Genomic DNA, 18,181 nt, shown 5'->3' with positions numbered 1-18,181 from the left:
GATCCTCAGTTTCTGTTCCTCTTAGAGGGAGTGTGGTTACTGTATGACCCAAAGCACCCATCATAATTCATGTTGTTAGACTACTAGGTGACCAAGATCACAAGTAAACAAAGACTTTCTTTTTAGAGATTATCTCCTAGTTGAAGAGGGGAAAGCAGTTTCAGTTTCATGAATGATGAAACCAGAATAATCAATCCTCCCTATTTCACTGGATTGTAATGAAATTGGAATAAAAGGTTTGTAGAAGTACTTCACAAAGTTGCATATGAATGTAGTTTATATATTTGATATCGACAAGAGACCTGACAGGTTATGAGTGATCAGGCTATTTGGGTTAGTAATTTTTAACTTGAAATTGTGAAGAATGTGGTTGGCCTGACCATTTTAAATAGACTTTAGTGCTAAACTGTAAGGAATACATATTATTTTATTTCATATATATGATTCCTAGAAATAGCCTGCAAGGAATTTTATAAACAAAGCTCTTTTTATTATACAAAAGTAAATTATGAGCCTTAAAGAGGGATGGGTCAAGAAACATGAGACCACTATAGGACAAATTATGCATAAAACACATTGGTCCACACATCTTGTGTGGATCATGTTGTTATAATAATAATGAAAGTTTTAACCCTGGTAGGGATACATTCTGATGCATTCAATAATTTAGGAAATAATGTCAAATAGAATTAGAACTAGCAGGAAGCTGCCTTTGGACAAGACCCTGCACTTCTTGTGTAAATAGGCAATATTTTAATTTGTTAAGCAAATTGCAGCTGCCAACAAACACTACTTGTACTTTTTGAGACTGTAATCATTTGAGAAGCTAAATAATGAACAGTTGCATTCCAACTACATGCAGAACATTTCATTTAAAGAACACTTGCAGGAAGAAAATATATACATGCACACTCATTGACTTTTGTTAGCAGTTATAAACTTGATATATTGTTTCAGTTCGTTCCTTTTGTTGGAAAAAGAAAAAGGGGAATTATCCATCTGGCTTCTGTCCTGAAGTTGAGCCCAAGAGGGAGGTGATGTAGGGTGAAGACTTAGAATCCTCGCACCAAATCAATGTCTTGTTGACATTATGAAGCTGTGTATACTTATAAAATGCTAAGATTCTCTGCAAAGTCCCTGTGACCCACCTCTAATTCTTTCACACACAAGGTCTTCCAGATGTTCTTAAGGAGAATGTGTCTCTTTATAATAAAAGTTATATTAGCCATCATTTTCCATATATTCCTATGGCACCCATTTACAAGAATTTGTAGTTTATTCCCAAACATCTGCAGATAGTATCTCTATAATTACTTTTGAAATTGCTAGCCACCTGTCAGCACAGAGATTACTACTATGAAGAATGTTGAATGGGAATTAAAGTTTTTTATTAGGTCACCAGCATTCTGTCATAGACATATTGTGGGAAGATAGGACCATTTCAGCACACAATTTTATTAGGTACAATAAATTTGGAGGCTGCATACAACACTGTTACTGAATATGCATATTTACTGTGTGCACGTGTATTCACACTAACTGAAAACTGCTCAGGATGGCAGTAATACCTGGGGTTTGAGTTTCAGGTGAAAAAGAGATGTTTGCCAGCTTGTTTTCTTGTACCAAAATGTATTTGTTTAAAAAGCAACTGGAGTTACTTAGAAAGTGTTATGCTGCTTTGCCTCATGGAAATACTTGAACTTTGATTTTGCAAATAAATAGCTGTTTTGGAGAGGATAACTTTTAGGATATAGGAAGGAGAGAACAGAAGAACTGGGAAACTGAACTTTTTGATGTATACGGAGAAACACCTATGGAATATCTCATAGTGCCCATGTGAGAAGTCAGAGCAAGAGATATTGGTTTGCCTTTGACTTGCTTTATTATTTGCTGGTTATTAAACCAGCAAATATTTGAAAGTTTGCAATGTGACAAGTCCTATGTTGAGTATTTAATATATGTTGTTTCATTTAATCTGCATAATGACCCTTCGAATTAGGAATTATTTTAGAGACTGCCCACAGTCATATAGCTAGTCAGTGGTGGAACTGAGGTTTCTATTTATGTTGGGTATTCAAAGTCATCAGTGATCTCCATGTTGCTAAACCGAATGTACTTTTCTCAGTCCTCATTCTTTTTTGACCCAACAGTAGAATTTGAATAATAGCATATATACTACTTGAAATATTATCTTTGCCTCTCATCTTCAAAGATAGCATATACTTTCCTCCTTCCAGTTACAGTTAGTGCTTTCTTATCTTCCTAGGGCTCAATCTTGATCTTGTCTTTCGTATTTCACTCATTGACTGGGTCATTTCATCTACTTTCAAAACCTGCAATACCATCTCTAGATAAATGCCTCCTCATGTGTATCGCCAGCTTGGTCTTTACCAGACTCAAGGCCACTCCAGATGTAGCGTGCTTGCTTGCTTGCTTCCTTCCTTTCTCTCTCTCTCTCTCTTTCTCTTTGTGGCTAGCCAGAGAGAGGTAAGACTTCAGGTTCCTGTTTAGGCTCAGAGGCCCTTTAGGTCTCTAGCATATTACATAACAAATTCTAGCTTAGTATAGTCTTCACTTGAATTTAGGGATCAATGCTCAGCTTATGATAAAGTTGTTGTTCTTATTGTTTTCTTCTTTGTCCTTTGCCAATATTCCTTGTGTTATGTTTCCTTGGGAACATTTTGGTAAGGGACATCTGTGGTCTGGAGCAGGATTCAGGTATTTCTGGAATTTTTGGCTAAAAACATCTTATTAAATCTACTAAACTTTATTTCAACATTTAACTGTTTGACTTACTCATTAATACACATTTTGAGGGCAATTATAGGTATATTAAATCTAGAGAGTGTATAGTAAAGTGTTCTTAGATGATAGCTTTTCCATGGAATTTGAATCACTCCTTTATGATTTGACATATTAAGATATGATATGTGCCCTTTTTAAGACTTGGTCGGCTTTTTATTAGGGTTCACTTGTACAGAAATTGGATGTGTTTTCTGGATATATCAAGGATTGTTTTTTAAGAGGTAATAAAATTCAAATTGTCTTCAAGATTATTATTTTTTTTGAGATTTTATTTATTTATTTGAGGGAGGTACAAGTGGGGTGAGGTGCAGAGAGAGAAGCAGAGTCCTACTGAGCAGGGAGCCTGATGCAGGGCTTGATTCTGGAACTCCAGAATCACGATCTGAGCCAAAGACAAACTCTTAACTAACTGAGCCATCCAGGCACCCCATTTTCAAGCTTTTTAATAAAGGATAGGAATTTGGGAGGGAGAGGAAATGACCTGTTAACAGGTCACATCATTTAAACGTGAAGGTCCTTCTGGGAAATTACAAGTCCCATGGCAACTATATAGAATGCTTAAAAAGAGTGGCCAGATGATGCCAAAAAGTGGGGCAGGATAAAAATATGGAGTGTCCTAGACTTTGAGGGGGCCCGTAAGTGGCATCCTTGGTTTTCCAGCTTGAGTTATAAATCAGTTGGGTGACACAATGGGATCTGCAGAACTGAATATCTACTTTTTAGTGATAAAACTCACAAAGGAGAAAATGACATGGAAGTGTGGCAATAGTGGCCTTCCTATTACTAGAGCATACTCAGCTAGTTTCAGTCAGTACTCAACAGCTGCAGATCACTACAAATGGAGCCCTGCTTCAGTGAAACCTACTACAAGGAGAAAGAAAAATTTCTGCCTTCTGAGTTCCATTGAAAAGGAAGAGGAAGGAACTGAACCTTCTCAAACATTTGAATCACAAAATGAGGATTAAAGACTAGAGGAATAGAGAGGGCAGATTTAGCAAGTTTTAAGAGAAATCTTTAATCTGTAACGTGGTCAAAGCTGGGGTATTGACTTTCTCTGCCAAGTAAGACTGACTTCGCTTTGTTAAATGTTAGTAGGCTTAGGGGGTATTACAGAAAAATTTCTCTATATATCATTTGACCTAAAAGAATTTCTGGGAATGCCTTTTTACCTATTAATTAAGAAAAAAACCCCCAATTTTTCATTTGACTTTGTTGTTGTTGTTGTTGTTCACAAAATCTTTTCTTTCAGTAGTGTCATTTAAAAAAGATGGTATTACAGGTTGGAAAAGAAACTCCCTTTTATAGTTCAGAGGAACTGTCTTTCTCCTAAAATTAAAACATTGTTAAGATTTTAGATTATTATATAGGCTAGATCAACCTTCTCTTTGGTGTGAGGATCCCTTTCATAAAGCCTGTGGTAGTTAATTATCCAACTTCTGCTTAAATAATTCTTTTTCACAGCTCAATTTTTTTTTTTTATTTATTTGGCAGACAGAGATCACAAGTAGGCAGAGAGGCAGGCAGAGACAGGGGAGGAAGCAGGCTCCCTGCTGAGCAGAGAGCCTGATGCGGGGCTCGATCCCAGGACTCTGGGATCATGACCTGAGCCGAAGGCAGAGGCTTTAACCCACTGAGCCACCCAGGCGCCCCCACAGCTCAATTTTTAATATTGAATCACAACTTACATTCCAATTTTATCAAATTCATTAATCAGTACTCAGGTCTACCTTTTGATACTCTGATCTACTTCTTTTGACTATTTTTAAATATTTAAGGCAGCCATTACGTCATGATAGCACACCCTGAGATCTTCTCTTCATTGGGTGTAAAGTCCCTTTACTTCTTCTGTTATTCATGCACACGGCTTCCAGTTCTGTCAGGTTCTAGGATGTACTAGATAAGTTATTATCTATAAAAAATTCTTTAGCTAAATTATGTAGTTAAAGCCCTTGGTATTGAAGAATTAGCCTTTACTTCTGGGCTAAAATGCAATTTGGCTAGAATCACTTGTTTTGTCCCATATTTAAAATGAAAATAATTTTGTAAATGCAAAGATGTAAAAAAAGTGATCAGTTTTGTTCTAGACTGCAGAAGTTTTGACAAACTAAAAAGTGAATGAGGTCTGAAACAAAATAGGAAGTTCAGCTATAAAAAGGGTAATTTTGTGCTTCTTCCACAACTTAACTATTTTTCAAAGATATAAATTTCTTTCAATTAGCAAGCCAGTAGCACATGCTCTATACTATGGAAACTTTTATAAGATGAACAGGGTCAATTTACTTCTTCCCTGTTCATCCTTACAAAATTTTCTTTGTCTGTCTATAATATGCATTCTTATCTATATCCATTCTATGATTTTCTACTTAATGAAAGATGACCAGTGGTAAAGATGACAGGCAGGAGGGATAGAGTGATCTGGAAGATATAATCCATGATAGAGAAGGCAGCCTTTTTTGCTCTGTATTTTTGGAGTTACAGAAAAACTAAGTATTTAGCAAAAGTATCAGCCTCCATCCATGAAACTGTAGAGGTCACTCTGGCAAACTCTCCTTCTAGGAAATGCAAATAGTCATGTCTGATTGAAGTCCTTTCTACTGAAAAATATAACTTTAACTTAAGAAAATTGTGCAAGTCACACAGCTACTCTGTGATAGTTCAAGTTAACTTGAACTCAGTAGTCTGCCATGCCTGTAACAACTCTGAAACTGTCAGTCAATCTCTATTAAAATCCAATAGTATGCCCAAAGCTGTTTTTTTTTTTTCCCCAAAAGAATTGTTATCTTCAAAGGACAATGAAGCTTTGCTTAAAATCCAGTAGCTCTGTACTATGATGTACCTACAGGGGCCTGATAAAAACTCCATACAACATTCCTGTCTTCTGGAGACTCTAAGGACCAGTGGACCATGTGACCCAAGTGAGAGCAGCCTCTGTGTCATCCTAGAAAAGTTGCAGTGCTTTATCTTGTTCAGGGTCCCTTTAAAACTTGGCTTATTTGGAAAAAGGATCAGAGCAACATGCCCAAATGAAATATATGTTCTCTGCATAATCTAAAGATGCCCATTAGGCACTAAGCTTCTTTCTATGTGAAAGCAAGAGTGTCAAATACAAAAATTAGATCCCTACTCAGAAGGGATATAAGCTAAGAACTGATCTTTATAGTTTTATATGGTAGAAAAAAATACAAAGAATAATATTTTTGCATGAAATTATATAAAATTGAAACTTATTTCAATAAATAAAATTTTGTCAGAATATAATTATATCTGTTTCTTTTTTTTTTTTTTTACGGTGTGGTGTTTTAATATATGTATACATGGTGAAATGATAACCACAATCAAATTAACATATCCATCAGTTCCCATAGTTACCATTTTATTTTTGGGGTGAGAACACTTGAGGTTTACTCTTAGCAAATGTCAACTATATATTGTTATTAACTCTTGTCACCATGCTGTTCATTAGGTCTGTAGAATTGATTCATCTTATGATTGGAAGTTTGTGACCTGTTCAATATCTCCCCTTTTCTCTTACCTCCCAGCCTCTGGTAGCCACCATTCTACTCTTTTTTTTTTTTTTAATATATATATATATACATATATGTATATATGTATATATATATTTTTTTTTCTTTCTTTTCTTTTTTTTTTTCTATAATCTCTATGGCTGCTTCCATATGAAAACAGACTTGAGTGGTTATGACAGGGATGATATAGTCACACAATATTTATTATTTGGCCTTTTACAGAAAAAGTTAACTACCTCCTGCAATATACAGTTACAGTCTGATAAATCTGGAGAAACAAAATGAAATGGGAAAAATTCTGGACAAATATGAAACATTGAGACTTAAATAAAAAGTATGAAACTTCAAATATAAGACCAACAAATATATAATAAATTGAGAAATATTGTTAAGTAAAGTTTTTTTAAATAAGTCTCTGGATTGATATTGTTTTATAGGTGACTTCATTTAACATTTGATGCATCAGGTAATCTTTCTACTATAAAAAATAAAAAAGTAACATACAAAATATGAACATAAAAATGAATTAATGCTGGTAAATAGCAAATATTAAAATTGTCCCAGTTTTTTTTTTTAATTAAATTTTTTATTTATTTTCAGCGTAACAGTATTCATTGTTTTTTCACCACACCCAGTGCTCCATGCAATCTGTGCCCTCCCCAATACCCACCACCTGGTTCCCCCACCCTCCCACCCCCCACCCCTTCAAAGCTCTCAGGTTGTTTTTCAGAGTCCATAGTCTCTCATGGTTCACCTCCCCTTCCAATTTCCCTCAGTCCCAGTTTATTTTTTAAAGTGAGTAAAATACTATATCCAAAATGAAAAGTTGCAAACAACTTAATGTTTAAAATTAGAGGATTGGGCAGGTAAATTGTTGCATTAATTAGCTAAGAAAATATTACCTAGTCAGTAAAACATAGATATTAATATAACCATATGTATATAAATTGCTAATGATACAATGATAAGTGAAAAACAGCAGGGTATTTGCTTCTCTGTATAAAACACACAGGAGACTAAAGGATTATGAATAAAGATAACCAATGCTGACACTGACCTTGTTAGTGTAAGGAGATTATATAAGGTTTTGAAAAAATCTGTTTGATAAATCTTTCATAATGTTACTGTATTCACTTTGTAATAAAAGGAAATTTTAAATTAAAAAATCTATCACTCATGTAATTTTTATATGAATTTCTGATAATTAATTCACCTTTATTTTTGGGACTATATACAATATTTTGTTTGTCCTACCTAAATTGCATCATGCTAATTTTGGCTTATCCTTATAGCATATTAAATATTCTTTCCAATGGTGAGTGAGTTGATGATATTAACTTTTATGTTTATAATGTTTATAGATCTGATCAACACATTTTCTATTTTTTATTTAAATTTCTTATAAAAAATTACTACTAAAATGAAACCACTGTTTGAAAGTTATTGATATACCTTCTAAATATGAAATACAGTAGATTCATCTCAGTTCTCATTTTCCTGTATTTTGAGGTATTGACTTCTGTCTCCTAAAGTTTTCTTTCTACCATTATTTCTGCCACTTAGATGGAAGCTCTCACTAATGTTGTACATCTTCTAACCACTCTTCTTTTTTTGTTATTTATTTATTTATTTATTTATTTTCTTAAAGATTTTTTATTTATTTGACAGAGATCACAAGTAGGCAGAGAGGCAGAAAGAGAGAGAGAGAGGGAAGCAGGCTCCCCGCTGAGCAGAAGAGCCCGATGCGGGACTCGATCCCAGGACCCTGAGATCATGACCTGAGCCGAAGACAGCGGCTTAACCCACTGAGCCACCCAGGCATGCCTTGTTATTTATTTTTTGTGTCTTATCTGCTTCTAATTTTCTAAACATCACCTATGTGAAGATGACTCCCAAATATCTATTTGAGGTCTCTCCCTCTGAGCTCTGGATCTATTTGTAAATGTTTGCTTAACATCTCTACCTGGTAGTTCTGTTGTAGCTTAAACTCAAAACTCCCCAAAGTGTCTTTATTTGTTGACAGCACTATTCTTGTGACCAACTTTTGAGTCATATTTGATCTTTCCCCATTTTCTCTTATCTAGTTAGTTGCTATTTGGTGTAGTCTATCTAAGCTACATTTCTTGGTCTTTCTACCCAGACTGACAGTCAGTATTCCAAATTGTTAGGGACATGGCAGACTATTACATTCAAGTTAGGGCTTGAACTACCACAGACTAGCTCTGTGACTTGAGCAATTTTCTTAAGTTCTCTGTGCCCCAGTTTTTTCATTTGTAAATTGGGGATAATAGTATTTTTAGCATGTATCTCATAGGATTATTTTGAAGGTTTAAAGATAATGTGTGATATGTGCCTAGCAGAGAGCTTAGCATAGTAGTACTCAATAAATATTATTATTATTTCCATTCCAAGTGCTATACCACTTCATTTCAGGCTCTTTTTATTTCTAAGATCAACTGCTATTGTATTATGCTACATGATGGATAATCTGGCTTCTGAAGAATATATATATATATATATATATATATATATATATATATATAAAATTTTATTTGAGATACAATTTTAGAGCTTATGTGGAATCCCTGAATTCTGCTAAGATTTATGCCTCATGTGACTTCTGGTTGAGTAAGTGGAAAACTGCACAGTGGAAACATTCCATTCCTGTCCTATAGTGGGGCATTTAGTGTGAGACCAGCCGGTTAAGAAGAAGCCTCAAAAAATCCAAAGACAGATGTACAGTTTAAAATATAAAAATAAAACAAAACATGCATGCTCATGCAATGTCAATTCAGGCAAAATTAGTCTGGAGAGAATTTACAGATCAGAAAATCTCATAACAGGAAAACGGGAAGCTGTGGTATAGCCTCTGGACATCTCTGCAAGGATTATTTGGTTAAGCAAGAACATCAAGTTAATTCCTCTCTGTAGAGTCATATGTACTCTGGATCGTGATGTACAGCAAGAGACACAGAGTTCCCTTTTCTGTTTTTCTTTCATCTGAGACAACCACTTTTTACCTCAGTTAAGCCATTTCTCCAGAATGGAAACATCATCTATATAATCACTTTACATGCTTCTTCTGCTCATTTGTAAATTGTTTATTTCTCTAAAAGACATTTATGATATTTCCCCGTTCTCACTGTGTATTTAATACTACTAATTTTAAATGGCTCTATTTTGAGTTTCTAACCAAATACACATTTTTTTTAAAGATTTTATTTATTTGACAGAGAGGTCACAAGTAGGCAGAGAGGCAGACAGAGAGAGGGGGAAGCAGGCTCCTTGCTGAGCAGAGAGCCTGATGTGGGGCTTGATCCCAGGACCCTGAGATCATGACCTGAGCCGAAGGCAGAGGCTTAACTCACTGAGCCATCCAGGCGCCCCAAATACGCATTTTAAAAGGGTGACTGAAGCATAGAAAGAGTTCCCACAGTTTTTAGTTTCTTTGTGTCACGGTTCCCTTTAAAATGATACCTGGGAAATACTGAATTTTATTCTAATCTAATTCCTTTTTCCTGTGACATATTCCTATTTATTTCTCTTAGAGTTATGAAAGATTTATCCATATGTTAACGAATTGTGAAGTATTTTATGGACTCTTCAGAAAGAATGATTTAATATTATATAAAGGACTTAACTTTGTAAATGTATAATAGGCCTGTGACAATAGAATTAAGTTTCTTGTGGAAGTAGTGACAGGTCTGATTTCACAAACAGACCAGAACACACCTAGTTAAAATGTACCACATTCAGGCCAGGGACCAAAATCTGCCCAGAACAGGCAGAGAGCAGACAACTGACCTGAAGGATAAAGTGGCCAGGACACATGCAGTGGTCAGCACATGCAGTACACATTGGAGACACTCCCAGAAGTGCCAGGTTCTGGGGAACAAGGGATACCACATGGCAGGGCACTATAGGACCTCTTTTTAATAAGGCCATAAGACCCTCAAAAATAGGAGACTTTCCAAAAACATAGAAATGTGCATAGAAACTTAGACAAAATGAGAAGACAGAGAAATTAATCCTAAATGAAAGAACAAAACAAGGCCACAGTCAGGGATCTATGCAAAACCGATATAAGTAACATGCCTGATAGAGAATTAAAGTGATTTCATAAGGACACTTACTGGACTTGAGAAAAGGTTGGAAGACATGAATGAGACCCCTAACACAGAGATGAGGAATAACATAGCAGAGATAAAGGATGTAATAAATGAAATGAGAAACACTCTTGATGGAATGAAACGCATGATGGCAGAAGCAGAGGAACAAATTAGTGACCTAGAAGACAGAGTAATGGAAAGTAATTAAGCTGAACAAAGGAGGGAAAAAAGTTTTATGCGAAATGAGAATAGACTTAAGGGACTCAGTGATTCCATTAATGTCATAACCTTCATATTAGAGAGGAAATAGAGAAGAAAAATTTATTTCAAGAAATAATAGCTGAAAACTTCCCTAATATGGGGAAAGAAATATAATCAGCAGATTGCAAAAACTCCTATCAAAATCAACAAAAGCATACCCATACCAAGACTTACTGGAACTAAATGGGCAAAATATAGCAATAAAAAAATTTTTAGAAGCAGCAAGATGAAAGAAGACAGTAACTTATGAGGTAAAACCCTTAAGACTAGCAGGAGATTTTTTTTTCAACAGGAACTTTGCAAACCAAAAGAAAATGGCATGACGTATTCAAAGTGCTGAATGGGAAGAACCTGCAGTCAAGAATACTCTATCCAGCAAGGCTAACATTCAGAATAGAAGGAGAGATAAAGCATTTCCCAGACAAATAAAAACTAAAGGAGTTCATGACCAGGGTAACTGGGTGGCTCAGTTGGTTCAGTGTCTGGCTCTTGGTTTCAGCTCATGTCATGATCTCAGGGTTTTGAGATTGAGCCCCACTTTGGGCTCTGGACTTGGCATGGAGTCTACTTGAGGTTCTCTCTCCCTTTCTCTCTGTCTCCCCCACCCCAATAATACATAAAATCTTAAAAAAAAATAAAGGAGTTCATGGCCACTAAACCATCCCTGCAAGAAATATTAAAGGGGATTCTCTTGAGTGAAAAGGAAAGATTGAAAGTGACAGAAAGGTAGAAGCACAAAATCAGTGAAAATTAATATTTCTGTAAAAAATCAGTCAATGAACTCACAAAACAAAAGAATGTAAAATATAACAACATATACCTAATGTGGGGAGGAGAGAGTAAAGAATGGGTTCAAACTTAAGTGACCATCAACTTAATATAGACTGCTATATGCAGAAGAGGTTATATACAAATCTAATGGTAACCACAAATTAAAAAAACACTAATAAATATGCAAAGAATAAAGAGAAAGAAAGCTGAATTTATCACTAAAGAAATTCAGCAAACCATGAAAGAGAAAAATAAGAAAGCATCAGAAAATCTTTAGAAAAAAGCACAAACCAAGTAATTAAATGGCAATAAATACATATCTATCAATAATTACTTTTGGGATGCTTGGGTGGCTCAGTTGATTAAGTGGCTGCCCTTGGCTCAGGTCATGATCCCAGCATCCTGGGATTGAGTCCTGCATTGGGCTCTTTGCTTGGCAGGGAGCCTGCTTCTCCCTCTGCCTCTGCCTGCCACTCTGCCTGCTTGTGTTCTCTCTCTCTTTCTGACAAATAAATAAAGTCTTTAGAAAATAATAATTACCTTTAATGTTAATGGACTGAATGCTCCAATCAAGACATAGGATGAAAGAATGGATAAAAAAATAAGACCCATCTCTATGTTGACTCATTTTAGACCTAAATACACCTGCAGATTGAAAATGAAGGGATGGAGAAACATCTTGCAAATGGATGTCAAAAGAAACCCAGAGTAGCAGTATTTCCATTGGACAAAATCACTTTATTGTACACCTGAAACTAATATAACACTGTATGTTAACTTAAAGACACAGAAGACATGGCTAGTTGGCTCTATTGAAAAAAAGTTTAATGTCTTAAAAAATGTATTGAGTATATGTGGGTTGGCTTAAATGTTTTAGAGACATTTCCCATACTTAATCTTAATAGGATATAATAAACCCATGAGATTTGAGAATTTTACAGTTATGGAGGGCACTTCAGGTATGATTTCAAATGAATATTTATGTAGCCATTGATTTAGGAAAATCTCTCATTTCCTGACCTGACTATAAAGTAAGAGAATCTTTTCTCTGAAATCTGGTGTCTATGCTGAGTGCATGACTGGCTGCATGGCCATGTGACTTGTGTATTCATGTAAGGCTCCGGGCTTGGGAGGGATTCACACTTGGTTAAAGCTCTTGTTTCCATTGTGAAATATGATTTTTGAAGAAGGGATCCCTCATTTTTATTTTGCTATGGACTCTGTTACATTTAGCCAGTCCTGGCTAAATCAGCTTTTCATGCAAGATAGCTGCAAGGACAGAGCTGGGACTTCATCAAGTTTACACAACATGTGGGAGGACTTCTTCTGTCTTCTTATGTAATGAATACCTATATATGGGGAAGAATCTGGTTTGAAATTTGTTTAGTTAGAACCAATGAAGTTGTGTAGAGTAGTTAACTTTCTTCTCCTTCCCTAAATGTTATTTTCTACTCAAAAGAACCTAACAGTGTACAGGCCAAATTGGCTGAGGTTGGTACACAACTGTGTCATCTAGGTTTCAAGGGCCATATCACTCATCATTCCATGGAGAAATAAAACTCCTGATACAGAACCTTTGGTGATTTTGGCACAACTGAACTTTTTTTTTTTTTAATTAACATATAATGTATTATTTGCTTCAGGGGTGCAGGTCTGTGAATCATCAGTTTTACACAATTCACAGCACTCACCATAGTACATATGCTCTTAAATGTCCATAACCCAGCCACCCTATTCCTCTCCCCCGCCCCTCAGCAACTCTCAGTTTGTTTCCTGAGATCGAGAGTCTCTTATGGTTTGACTCCCTCCCTGGTCCCATCTTGTTTCAGCAATTGAACTTTTATTTGGGTGTTCTTATGCTATCAGAAAACCAAATAAATTCAGATTACAAAAATTAATTATTGTTTTACTTATTTTGCTCAAAGCTATAATTTTCATCTTATTCCTTAACACAGTATCTTTGTATACAGTTAAATTGGAAACAGTGGTTTGGATTGTGTTTTTAAATATAGCACATGAATTTTGAAAGGATCATTTTATAGATTAGGCGGTGTTCCTAAATCTCAGCCTTTAAAGCAAGATTTGATTTAAAACCTGTGGTTAGAGGTCAATTATTGCCCAGTAACATTGATTGAGTGATGGTCTGACAGGGATCCTGGGAGATGAGGCATTAATTTAAAATTTTTTAAAAATCTTGTGTAAGCCACATTTTGTTCCTCTTAGTTTTGACTGTATATTTCTTTTGATTTGCAGTTAGAATGTAGACATATTTTCCAAATGAATGAAAACTCAGTTTGCAGTGGAATGGCAAAGCCTCCTTTATGGAGAAGTATACCCTGGGGACTTATAGACGCCTGCCTCGGGCTAGACCGGAAATAGAAAAGATTATATTTTCCGGACATTAAGGAAAATTCTATTGACTCAAATCTTCTAATCTTATTGTGAAAACGTGTCATTCCTCATTCTACAAAAGTACTAGGGGTTGTTCTACCTGTTGGTTGTTGATGCCTTCTCAAGTACTTGTTTCCTCTTTTGTCTTTAAACATTTTTTACTCTAGTGGAATGAAGAATAGAAAAGAGATGATTGGCATAGACTTGCTCTTTCACGGGTTTACTTTGGCAACTATAACAAAATTAGGGTATTTTAAAACATAACACCCTCCCCAACAAACTGCCCTGATCTTTTTCTTTATCAAGGGTTTTTTAGCAGTGGCAATATGATGACTGCAGTGGGAAAGGGCCTGATGCAATCCTGACTGGCATTACCAAATGCTCAGTATGATCTGCAACTCTTCCCAGCCCCAAGATTTACCTAGCATTTGTGGAGACTCTGACTGAATTTACAGGAGGAAGCAAACAGTTCATTTCTTTCTGACGTGGCGAACATAATAATTCATTGTTATTTATTTATTTATTATTTATTGTTGCCTATTGTATGAGATAGTTCACTCTTTAATAGGTACTATATTCTTAAAGTAAACAACAACAGGAAAATGAAGCAAGATTCTAAACAACTCAACTTTCTCAATTTCTTCTCTTTTTGGTTGGAGTTATCGTGTTGGGTTATGGGTATGTCTAGTTATTTAGAATAAAGTGGACTCTGGGTTTTATAAAGTGTACTTTGGGTTATGGGTGTGTGTAGTTATTTAGAATAAAGTGGACTTTAGAGCTATTTTTTTTTGTCTTTAATCAGCTTCTGTGGATTTTAAATAAAAACATTTTATCCTTGTGTTCTTACATTAATTTTAGAGGTAATCAGTTCTAGAGTTTTCCTTCCAAAATTCTTGCACCACTAAAAAGTCTATGAAGTTTACTAGACCTCATTCACAAGGGTCATGCAGAGAGATAACAGAGTGCTTTATTTTAGATAAGAGCCACATATTATCATAAGAATATATCACATGTTGCTGTCAGCATTTTTAATAGCAATAATAAATATGGCAGTAAGTCAGTGTTGAACACATAATTTAATACTGGTAATTGTATACCCACAAACCTCAACAAACTAGGCTCATACTTTTAGTTCAAGCATGTACATATGTATCACTGAATGACTGTGGGTTTTCAAAAATTCCACCAGGAAAGTATTTTTTATTCCATTGCTTCGTTGTGTCAGGTCAAAAGACTTTCTTCAGGGGTACATTTTATTTAAGGGAAACCTTAATAAATAGATTTTATGAGAACATCACAAAACTGGATGTATTTACAAGTCTGAACTGTGACCAAGTTAAAGGAAGGAGTCTGTAACCTTTATATAAATGAAAAAACACGATTGTACAATCTTTGTGGCCTTCATAAAAGTTTTTTTCCTAATATTTCAGCTTTTATGCCTTTTTTAAAATTTAAATAAACTATAGGAAAATGTAAAGAAAACACAGTAGTGAGTTTTTCTAACTGGTCATTTATACCTTTGTGGAATTTAAGATTAAAAAAGAGTAGAGAGGAGATAAAATACTGGTTTTGGGTTTAAACTTTTTATTTTGAAATACTTTTGAACACTGGGAAAAGTTGCAGGGATAAGTACAAAGAAATCTTGTTTAGCCTTCATCCTAATTCACCAATTTTTAACATTTTAACACATTGCCTCTTCTATCTATGTATCTGTTTATGGATCCTGTGTATCCATTTATGAATGAATGTGTGTATGCCTCTATCATTTTTGTCATTTCTTTGTATTTGAGAATATGCTGCAGATATGACACTGTTATTCCTAGATATCTCAGGAATACCTGTTTCCTGCTCTTCCATAATGCAATGTATATTATATATCAAAATCAGAAAATTTATATCAATATGAGAATACTTTATAACCACAAAATATAAACCCAGTAAAAACAAAACTTCTGGTAGAGGAACCAATTCAAGATTAAGAGTTCATTTAATTGCCATGTCTCTTTATTTTTCTTTAGTCTGGAGTAGCTCTTCAGCCTTTCTTTGATTCTTGATCTAGATATTTTAGAAGCGTACAAGCCAATTATTTTGTAGTATATCTCTCAGTTTGGATTTGTTTAATGTCTTCCCATATTAGATTCAGAATATACATTTTTTAGGCAGAAAAGTTATAGAAGTGATACTGTTTTCTTCACTGTACTTTATATCAGGAAATACATAATTTCAATTTGTGCCATTACTAGTGATGTTAATTTAGTTTCTACCTGGTTTCCGTACTCTACAGTTTGTCAGTATTTTATACTTATTAATAGTTAATTAATAAGCAAGAATTTTGTGGGATATTTTGAATCTGTGTAAGTCTTCTATTTATTAAAATTTCATTAGGTTGGGTATCTTTTGCTGATTTTTGCCTGAATCAATTATAAGGTGGCTGCCAACAAGTGATTTTTTATTTCTTTTATTTCCTTTTTTTTTTTAAGGTTTTATTTATCTGTTTGACAGACAGAGATCACAAATAGGCAGAGAGACAGGCAGAGAGAAAGGAGGAAGCAGGCTCACCGCTGAGCAGGGAGCCCAATGCAGGACTCCATCCCAGGACCCTGGGATCATGACCTGAGCTGAAGGCAGAGGCTTTAACCCACTGAGCCACCCAGGCGCCCCTCTTTTATTTCTTTTATAATTATTAGCTGAAATTCAATGAAAAGTAAAATGTGCTCTCTTACTCTCTTTCTCCCCCCCCTTTTTCTTTCTTTTTCCTTCCTTTCTTTCTTTCTTTCTTTCTCTTTCTTTCTTTCTATCAGAATGAGTTTTGCATTCCTGTTTTAATCAGTGGGATATGATCCCATTATTTATTTTAGTACTCTAGTCATGTAACCGTCACCACAATCAACATACAGAACATTTCTGTCACTCTTAAAAGTTGTTTCTTGCTCAGTTGTAGTCAGGAGCCCTCATTCCATACTGCACCTTGGCAACCACTGATGTGTTTTGTTACTGTGTTTTTTTCTTTCCCAGAATATCATATAAATGGAATGATACAGTATGTAGTCTTTTGAGTGTGTCTTCTTTCACTGCACATATTGCATTTGATATTTATCCATGTTTCATGTATCAGTAGTTCATTGTTTTGATTTATGAGTAGTATGTTATATCATTATGTAAAAATACCACAGTTTATTTACCAGATAATGGTCATTTGAGTTGTTTCCAGTTTTTGGAAATTATGAATAAAGTGGCTACAAACATTTGCATACAGATTTTTTGGTGGACATGTTTGTACTGCTCTTGGCTAAATATCTAGCAGCAGGATTTCTAGTCATACAGTAAGTGTGTGATTAATTTTATAAGAAACTGTCAGACTTTTAAAAAGTAGTTGTGTCATTTTGCTTATAGAACAACAAAGTATAAGAGTTCTAGTTTCTCTTTACCCTTGCCGGCATCTGATACTGTCATTTTAAAAGGTAGCCATTCTATAAAAATTAACAAAACAGGAAATAACAAATGTTGGCGAGGATATGGAGAAAGGGGAACCCTCTTACACTGTTGGTGGGAATGCAAACTGGTACAGACACTCTGGAAAACAGTATGGAGATTCCTTAAGATGTTAAGACTAGAGAGACTATGGACTCTGAAAAACAACCTGAGGGTTTTGAAGGGGCGGGGGGTGGGAGGGTGGGGGAACCAGGTGGTGGGTGTTGGGGAGGGCACAGATTGCATGGAGCACTGGGTGTGGTGAAAAAACAATGAATACTCTTACGCTGAAAATAAATAAAAAATTTAATTAAAAAAAAAAAAGATGTTAAGACTAGAGCTACCCTACAACCCAGCAATTGAACTACTAGGTATATACCCCAAAGAAACAGACATGGTGAAAAGAAGGGGCACATACACCCCAATGTTCACAACAGCAATGTCCCAAACTGCAGAAGGAGCCGAGATACCCTTGAACAGATGAATGGATAAAGAAGATGTGGTACATATACACAATGGAATATTATCCAGCTATCAGAAATGAATGAATACCCACCATTGGCATCGACATGGATGGAACTGGAAGGGATTATGTTAAGCGAAGTAAGTCAAATAGAGAAGACAATTATCATTTGGTTTCACTTATATGTGGAACATAAACAATAGCATGCAGGGCCGTAGGGGAAGGGAGGGAAATCCAGGGGGGAGAAATCAGAGAGGGAGATGAACCATAAGAGACTATGGACCCTGAGAAACAATCTGGGGGTTTTAGAGGGGAGGAGGTGGGAAGAGGGTAACAGGGTGATGGGTATTGAGGAAGGCATGTTCTGTGATGAGCACTGGGTGTTA

This window comes from Martes martes (genome assembly GCF_963455335.1).
Source record: "Martes martes genome assembly, chromosome: 2".
Lineage (NCBI taxonomy): Eukaryota > Metazoa > Chordata > Mammalia > Carnivora > Mustelidae > Martes > Martes martes.
The sequence above is the reverse complement of the archived record's forward strand: the minus strand, read 5'-3'. Positions refer to the sequence as shown.